The 9,109-nt window shown below is 45.9% G+C and overlaps 2 long non-coding RNA genes across 2 annotated transcripts; both read right to left on the reverse strand.

The window, feature by feature from the left end:
* Window positions 1-636: 636 nt before the first annotated feature.
* Window positions 637-1,308, reverse strand: LOC147993210 (uncharacterized). Its single transcript, XR_015615464.1, has 3 exons — window positions 1,177-1,308; window positions 807-966; window positions 637-775 (listed from the first exon to the last, which is right to left on the reverse strand). It is a non-coding gene; the product is annotated as an uncharacterized LOC147993210 (long non-coding RNA).
* An 894-nt stretch (window positions 1,309-2,202) lies between these two features.
* On the reverse strand, window positions 2,203-2,695 carry LOC147993211 (uncharacterized). The gene is made up of 2 exons (XR_015615465.1): window positions 2,602-2,695; window positions 2,203-2,458 (listed from the first exon to the last, which is right to left on the reverse strand). It is a non-coding gene; the product is annotated as an uncharacterized LOC147993211 (long non-coding RNA).
* Between the last annotated feature and the right edge of the window lie 6,414 nt (window positions 2,696-9,109).

Consider the following 9,109-nt stretch of genomic DNA (forward strand, 5'->3'; position numbering starts at 1 on the left):
ACATAGATAAATACGCCTCCTCTTGAAAAAACCTAGAGTTCATCTGCCTCTCATCAGTGCCGCTGCCGGTGTACCTCGCCTCCGGTGGCCTTAGGGCCACAGGAGTGTGGTGGATCCTGGCGCATACCGGCAGGAGGGCTTCTTTTTTAGATGTTTTTTTAGTTTTATTAGGGTTTGTGTCTTGCTTAGTAATGCGAGGCTGCGGCGGCTTCCTGAAGATGAAATAAAATTCTTCCCGCTTAGCCCTTGTTTCGGTGGTGCGTTTAGCATCTTAGGTGGGCTTGTGATGGTATGTCTCCGGGGGATCTGTCTTTGGTGGATCTGCTCGGATCTGGCCGTCATTTGTCTATGTTCATGTTTTTCAGGTTGGATCCTTTTGATCTATAAGCTACTCTTCATCGGCAACGGTTACTGTTCTGGAGCGCTGGTTCTATGCGGCCTTAATTCGGCGACTTTCCGACTGTCTACCGCAACAAGTTTTACCGGCTCCGGCGCAGAAGGGGCTATGATAACAGTGCCTTCAGACCACTTTAGTGCTTGTAGTCATCGCTAGGAGGTCTAGAGATCCGTATGTATTTTTCCATCATTTTTGATGTTTGTCGTATTATCATGATTGAAGATGAATTAGATCAGAAGTTTTCAAGGAAAACTTAATCATCAACTCTTTTATGTAGATCGCAAAAGTTACACATTATTCCAGACTTAAATTAAACCATAAAATGCACGCAACTAGGACTAGACGGGAGGGCGGCGAAGAACACGGGTAGAAGAAGACCTTCCACAGGTTAACACGGGTAGAAGAAGACCTTCCACAGGTTTTCGAGCACGCGACGAGTGAAGGGCGGCAGATGTCGTCGCTCATACAGCAGTAACACCCCGGCATATCTGCGCAGGATCCAGCTCGGCACAGATCGCCTGGCAAAATGACCTTACTACCGTTTCCCATGTCTGGATCCAAGTTTCTGCCTGTGGAAAGAAAACAAAATGTTAATCTTCATGTTACTATCAAGTACGTAGCATGTAATCCATACACAATCACTTGGCGAATTAACCGTAAGCATCCGAAGTAACCGTGTGCACCAAAAATTTGAAGAAAGAAAATTGAACGGAAAGTCAAATTAACTGAGGTGGGACAATAAGAATAAGTCTCGTGATTATCTAGGTGACAGTACTTACTTTGCCCATGATTAGCCAAGAAGACGAGAAGAAGCACCACCGAGAGCACGATCGTTGTGTGCAAGGGGTTCATAGATCTGGCCATCGTTGTCTGCTAGGAGTGCTGCGTCTGGTGCTCATCTACTACTACTATATAGTACCAGAGTATTTATACCAACTAAATTAGGCGAGTCCAGGGCAAGGAGTAAAGTGCGCCATTAATCGACAATCAAAGCACAGATTGCGGGAATCTTTGGGATTTATTATATATTAATTACATATAAAAAGATCCAAATGGATATATCCAAAAAATCTCGGTCCTTAAATCATGTAAATCTAATGACCTATATTGCTTCAACGGCGAGTGCTCAACACGTTTAACATGTAATTATTATTATACTAAATTAGCATTTAATTGTCATCCTGCCTAATATCAACATGCAATTAATTTTCTCCCTAATATAGGTCGTTGAATTGACACGGATTAAGTGCCAAGACTTCTTGAATTTGCCCTTTAAGTCTTTTTTTATTAGATGACATGTTGCGCCAATTAGCGTGGAGACCAATTGCAGGCCAGAACTTAAGCGAACTATTTAAAGTATATTTGCTTAGCCGTCGGAAAATGATTATGTTCAAACTACATTTCTTTGGCTATTTGTTGCCCACTTTAGCCACTGCAGCAGCATCCTGAAGATGGAATAAGGATGTGTCTCCAGTAGATCTATCTTTGGTGGATCTACTCGAATCTAGTCGTTGTTTCTCTATATTCGTGCATCTTCAGGTTGAATCCTTTTAACCTACGATACTCTTTGTTGACGGCGGTTGTTGTTCTGGTGCGCAGGCCCTATGGGGTCTTAACTCGACGACTTTCCCACTGTCTACTGCAACAAGTTTTGATGGCTTCGATGAGGAAGAGGCGATGATGGCGGCCCGCATTTGGCACGATTTAGTGATTGTAGTCGTCTCTAGCTGGTTTACAGATATGGTTGTAATTTTTATTATTTTTAGTGTACGTTGTATTGCCATGATTAGGAATAACCGAGGAGCAAAAATTACACATTATTCCAGACCTAATAAAGCATGCAATGCACGCAAGAACTAAATTAGACAGGAGGGCCGCGAAGAAGACGGGTAGAAGAAGACCCTGGACAAACTGAAATGCAGGCGCCGAATGAAGGGCGGCAGGTGTTGTTTGTCAAACAGCAGTAACACCCAGGCATATCTGCGCAGGATCTAGCTTGGCACAGCCTGCCTGGGAAAGTGAGCTTACTGCCGTTTTCCATATCTTGATCCAAGTTTCTGCCTGTGGAATAGAAAACAAAATGTTCATCTTCATGTCATCCATACACAATCACTTTGGCGAGTTAACCGTATGCACCGAAATCCGAAGAAAGAAAATTGAACGGAAAGAATAAGTCTGGTGATTATCTAGGTGACAGTACTTACATTGCCCATGATTAGCCAAGAAGACGAGAAGAAGCACTGAGAGTACGATCGTCGTGTGTAAGGGGTTCACAGGTCTGGCCATCGTTGTGTGCTAGGCGTGCTGCGTCTGGTGCTCATCTACTACTACTATATACCAGAGTATTTATACCAACTCAATTATGGGCGTCCTTGTTCTATACTCAACTCAACAATCAACACGTCCAGGGCAAGGAATAAAGTGGGCCATTAATCAAAGCACACAGATTGCTGGAATCTCAGGCACGTACCATTGATGCACAATGTCCATTTATTATTTATACTAGAAAAATTGTCCGTGCATTGCAACGGAGATACACTACTAGAAGAAAGCCAACTAGCAGCGCTGGAAATACCTATAGCAGCAACGCTGCTCGAATCTGTTGAAATATGAGATGGGCCTAGAGCCCATATGACAATTTCAGATTTGATCTCTAAGGGCCCATGTAGGTGGCATGACAAGGTGGTGGGAAGTTTAGTCCCACCCCGGAAGTGGAAGGAGAGTTGGAGTGGTTTATAAGGGATTCTCTTCCTCATGCTATTGGAGCTTGAGAAGAGATGAGGCCCTCGCACTCCTCCTCCGCTTGCCTCGCCACGCCACGCCTCGCCTCGCCACGCCGCGCCGCGGGTTGCGGGATTGAGCCGACGTCGGATCGTGGGCTACCGACTTGGACGTGCTATGAACTATGGACTTCACTATACCGGATACCCGTCGGTACTTGAAGGGTATAGTGATGCGAACAAACACATAAGAATGAGATTGAAAGCTGTCAGAAAATTGAGGAAATCCGAAGTGATAGTGTTGGATTATATTCAAACGGCTAAGAATCTAGCAGATCCATTTACTAAAGGGCTATCATGTGTAGCAAGCTCATGAACAGGCCAGGAGTGTGACTAATATGCTCCACCCGAGGGGTCGGCCTTCGGCAGCCTCGTATCAGTGAGACTTGTGGTGAAACTTCTTGACGCCAAACTGACAATTCAAGGCATAGTCCATTGTTCAGTTGTGAAGGAGCGTAACTACTTGGTCTAGGTGGAGCTCAACCTTAATCGGTCTCCACTGAGATGCTGGTATATCAAAACAGCGTTTGGAACAAAGGACAAACTGGGCCCCTGAGATCTGGTAGGGGATTGTTGAAATATGAGATGGGCCTAGAGCCCATATGACAATTTCAGATTTGATCTCTAAGGGCCCATGTAGGTGGCATGACAAGGTGGTGGGAAGTTTAGTCCCACCCCAGAAGTGGAAGGAGAGTTGGAGTGGTTTATAAGGGATTCTCTTCCTCATGCTATTGGAGCTTGAGAACAGATGAGGCCCTCGCGCACTCCTCCTCCTCCGCTCGCCTCGCCACGCCACGCCTCGTCAAGACGGGCCGCGCCGCGGGTTGCGGGATTGAGCCGAGCCGAGCTCACTCCTATGCGCTTCTTTTTGCCGGTCAGGAACGGAGAGTCTTCGACAGGTGGGGCCATGATCTGAGACGTCGGATCGTGGGCTACCGACTTGGACATGGGTTCAGCCCACGTCTCTCCACGCGCAGCCGCACATATATATGTGGGGCGCTGCCAACCCTAGCCGCCACAAAACAGAACGCATCTCCGCCTCCACGCCCACGTCGTTCCTCTGCTGCTGCTGCCGCCGGCGACTCCGTCCCGTTAACCGCGTACACGGTTGACGGGAGAGCAGGCCTCCGAAACCCCGCCTCTCCGGATCCTGTACGGGAGAGGGGCGATTAGATTTTTGGGTAGCGACTACGCGACTGCTCGCTTCTGTTCATCTACGTCCACATCACCATGTCGACCGACGCCGACCGTGCCGCCGCTGAGAAGGCCGAGGCCGACAAGAAGGCCGCCGAGGATGCCGCGGCTACTGCCACCGCCGCCGCATGGCCAATTGGAGGGTATACATCGTTTATCCCTCTCGTGTTTCTTTCTGTTGTAGCAGTACTAGCGATATGCGTAGATGTTTCTACTATATGCGTAGTACATGCTCTGTTAGATCGTAACCAGTGTGTTATCAATGCTGTTAATGTCATGCTCATGATTTATTCATGGATTAATTTAATCGGAAAACTGCCTATTTTCTTATAAATCCAAAAACCTAATTTGGGTAGGAGTTTTTCGAATTCTGGTTTTGCTGCTGCACTGAAACCGTCGCCGTTTACGGGGACGTACTTTAAGCGTTGGCAGACTAAAACCACCTTATGGCTCACTGCCATGAACGTGTTCTGGGTCGCCGGTGTGACTCCCACAGGAACGATCGCTCCTGATCAGGAGAAGGCGTTCAAGGAGGCCACTGTCGTGTTCCTCGGGGCGGTTCTGAGCATGATTGGAGATAAGCTGGTTGACGCATATTTGCATGTGCGGTCTGCCAAGGACTTGTGGGAGGCGCTCGAATCTAAGTTCGGGGCTGCCGATGCAGGGAGCGAGATGTATATTATAGAGCAGTTCCACGATTACAAGATGGTTGAAAACCGTCCTGTATTGGAGCAGGCTCATGAGATAATATGCATTGTTAAGGAGCTTGAGCTTCTTAAGTGCGAGTTACTGGGCAAGTTTGTCGCGGGCTGCATAATCGCTAAGCTTCCCAATTCCTGGAGGAACTTTGCCACCACTCTGAAACATCAGAGGCGTGAATTCTCTGTGGAGGATGTCATTGGCCATCTGAGTGTTGAGCAGAATTCAAGGGCAAAGGACTCGCACGGAAAAGGGGTCAAAGGAACTTCTGTGGCCAATATGGTGCATCAGAAGAACTCCAATTCCCACAAGCCCAAGGGAAAGAACGGTGTCCAACAGAGTACCGACTTTAAGAAGAAGGGTAAGAAGACCTTCAAGAAGAACAAGAAGGATGAGGGCTGCTTTACTTGTGGTTCGCTTGAACATTGGGCCAACAAGTGCCCAAACAAGTATAAGAAGCAAGGGCAGGACTCCAAGTCTGTCAATATGATTGTGAGCAACAATGAGAGTGGTGCATATGGGTCCGGTAATTTATTTGTTGTATTTTCAGTTTGGCCGTCCACCGATTGGTGGGTCGACACAGGTGCAGGTGTTCATGTGTGTGCTGACATTTCATTGTTTTCTTCTTACCAGGCCACAGGTCACGGGTCCGTACTGATGGGGAATGGTGCGAGTGCTTCTGTTCTTGGTGTTGGCACAGTCAACCTGAAGTTTACTTCGGGAAGGATCATGCAGCTGAAGAACGTGCAGCATGTCCCCGCCATCAAGAAGAACCTCGTTAGTGGCTCCCTTTTATGTAGAGAAGGGTTTAAGTTGGTATTCGAGTCTAATAAATTAGTTGTTACGAAATATGGACTATTTGTTGGAAAGGGTTATGAATGTGGAGGCATGTTCCGCCTTTCTCTTGCAGATCTATGTAATAAAGTCGTGAACAATATTCATTTGAGTGTTAATGAATCTGAAGTATGGCATTCACGTCTTTGTCACATTAGTTTCGGTGTTATGACGCAGCTAGCAAAATCGAATTTAATCCCGGGTTTCACTTTAGCCAAAGGTTCTAAGTGCCATTCGTGTGTGCAATCTAAGCAACCTCGCAAGCCTCACAAGGCAGCAGAGGAGAGACACTTGGCGCCACTGGAACTCATACATTCTGATCTTTGTGAGATGAATGGTGTGTTGACTAAAGGTGGAAAGAAATATTTCATGACTTTGATAGATGATTCCACTAGATATTGCTATGTGTATCTGTTAAATACTAAAGATGAGGCTCTACACTACTTCAAAATCTATAAGGCAGAAGTCGAGAATCAACTTGAAAAGAAAATTAAACGAGTCCGGTCAGATCGTGGTGGAGAGTACTTCTCGAAAGAGTTTGATGCCTTTTATGCGGAACACGGCATTATTCACGAGAAGACGCCTCCCTACTCACCCCAGTCAAACGGGGTTGCCGAGCGGAAAAACCATACTCTAACTGATTTGGTTAACGCCATGTTAGATACGTTGGGTTTATCCACGGCATGGGGGGGGGAGGCTATAATGACATCCTGTCATGTCCTGAATAAAGTTTCGACAAAGGATAACGAGATCACTCCTTACGAGAAGTGGAACAAGAGAAGGACAACACTCTCGTACTTACGTACCTGGGGCTGCTTGGCGAAAGTTAATGTGCCGATCCTCAAAAAGCGTAAGCTTGGACCTAAGACTGTGGACTGTGTTAATTTGGGCTACGCTATGAATAGTGTTGGCTATAGATTTCTAGTAGTGAAATCTGAGGTACCTGACATGAAGGTCGGTACAATTATGGAGTCTAAAGATGCTACATTCTTTGAGGACATTTTTCCCATGAGAGATGTACAAAGCACTTCTAGACAGGAATCTGAGGAGACTCCTGAACCTGACATTCGATGGAATATTATAATCAAACACATGATGAAAATCCTGAGGAGGATAATGAGGAAACCCTTGGTAGGGGCAAGAGACAAAGGACTGCAAAGACCTTTGGTGATGATTTCTTCATATACCTCATGGAGGATAATCCCACTTCTATTTCAGAAGCGTATGCATCTCCAGAAGCTGACTACTGGAAGGATGCGGTCCGTAGCGAGATGGATTCCATCATGGCTAACGGGACTTGGGAGCTTACTGAACGTCCTTATGGTTGCAAACCATTGGGATGCAAGTGGGTGTTCAAGAAGAAGCTTAGGCCAGATGGTACGATAGAAAAGTACAAGGCTAGGCTTGTGGCTAAGGGCTACGCCCAGAAAGAAGAAGAAGATTTCTTCGACACTTATTCACCTGTGGCCAGACTGACCACCATTCGAGTATTACTCTAGTTGGCGGCCTCGCATGGTCTTCTCATTCATCAGATGGATGTTAAGAAGGCTTTCCTGAATGGAGATCTAAAGGAGGAAATCTATATGCAACAGCCTAATGGCTTTGTGATGGATGGTCAGGAAGGAAAGGTGTGTAAGTTGGTGAAATCTTTGTATGGCCTGAGACAAGCGCCTAAGCAATGGCATGACAAGTTTAATGAAACGTAGACATCTGTTGGCTTTGTTGTTAATGAGGCCGACAAATGTGTATACTATCGCTATGGTGGGGGCGAAGGAGTTATACTGTGTTTGTATGTTGATGACATACTGATATTCGGGACTAATCTCAAGTTATCGAGGAGGTTAAGTCTTTCCTATCTCAGAACTTTGAGATGAAGGACCTTGGAGTGGCTGATGTTATCTTGAACATCAAGCTATTGAGAGATGATGAGGGTGGGATTACTCTTTTGCAATCCCATTATGTTGAGAAGGTGTTGAGCCGTTTTGGATATTCGGACTGCAAACCATCTCAAACACCATATGATTCTAGTGTGCTGATTCGAAAGTCTAAAGGCACAACTATAGATCAATTGAGATACTCTCAGATTGTTGGTTCACTACAGTATCTAGCAAGCGCAACGAGGCCTGACATCGCATTTGCTATTAGCAAACTGAGCCGATTTGTTTCCAAACCGGGTGATGTTATAATAAACTGATTATTATTATTGATTATTATTATATTTCCTTGTTCATGATAATCGTTTATTATCCATGCTAGAATTGTGTTGATAGGAAACTCAGATACATGTGTGGATACATAGACAACACCATGTCCCTAGTAAGCCTCTAGTTGACTAGCTCGTTGATCAATAGATGGTTACGGTTTCCTGACCATGGACATTGGATGTCATTGATAACGGGATCACATCATTAGGAGAATGATGTGATGGACAAGACCCAATCCTAAGCCTAGCACAAGATCATGTAGTTCGTATGCTAAAACTTTTCTAATGTCAAGTATCATTTCCTTAGACCGTGAGATTGTGCAACTCCCGGATACCATAGGAGTGCTTTGGGTGTGCCAAACGTCACAACGTAACCGGGTGGCTATAAAGGTACACTACACGTATCTCCGAAAGTGTCTGTTGGGTTGGCACGAATCGAGACTGGGATTTGTCACTCCGTGTAAACGGAGAGGTATCTCTAGGCCCACTCGGTAGGACATCATCATAATGTGCACAATGTGATCAAGGAGTTGATCACGGGATGATGTGTTATGGAACGAGTAAAGATACTTGCCGGTAACGAGATTGAACAAGGTATCGGGATACCGACGATCGAATCTCGGGCAAGTATCGTACCGCTAGACAAAGGGAATTGTATACGGGATTGATTAAGTCCATGACATCGTGGTTCATCCGATGAGATCATCGTGGAGCATGTGGGAGCCAACATGGGTATCCAGATCCCGCTGTTGGTTATTGACCAGAGAGTTATCTCGGTCATGTCTGCATGTTTCCCAAACCCGTAGGGTCTACACACTTAAGGTTTGATGACGCTAGGGTTATAGGGAATAGATATACGTGGTTACCGAATATTGTTCAGAGTCCCGGATGAGATCCCGGACGTCACGAGGAGTTCCGGAATGGTCCGTAGGTAAAGATTTATATATGGGAAGTCCTGTTTTGGTCGCCGGAAAAGTTTCGGGGTTTATCGGTAACGTACCG

The sequence above is a fragment of the Triticum urartu genome, chromosome 1A (genome assembly GCF_056163025.1).
Source record: "Triticum urartu cultivar PI428250 chromosome 1A, HENAU_Tu73, whole genome shotgun sequence".
NCBI lineage: Eukaryota > Viridiplantae > Streptophyta > Magnoliopsida > Poales > Poaceae > Triticum > Triticum urartu.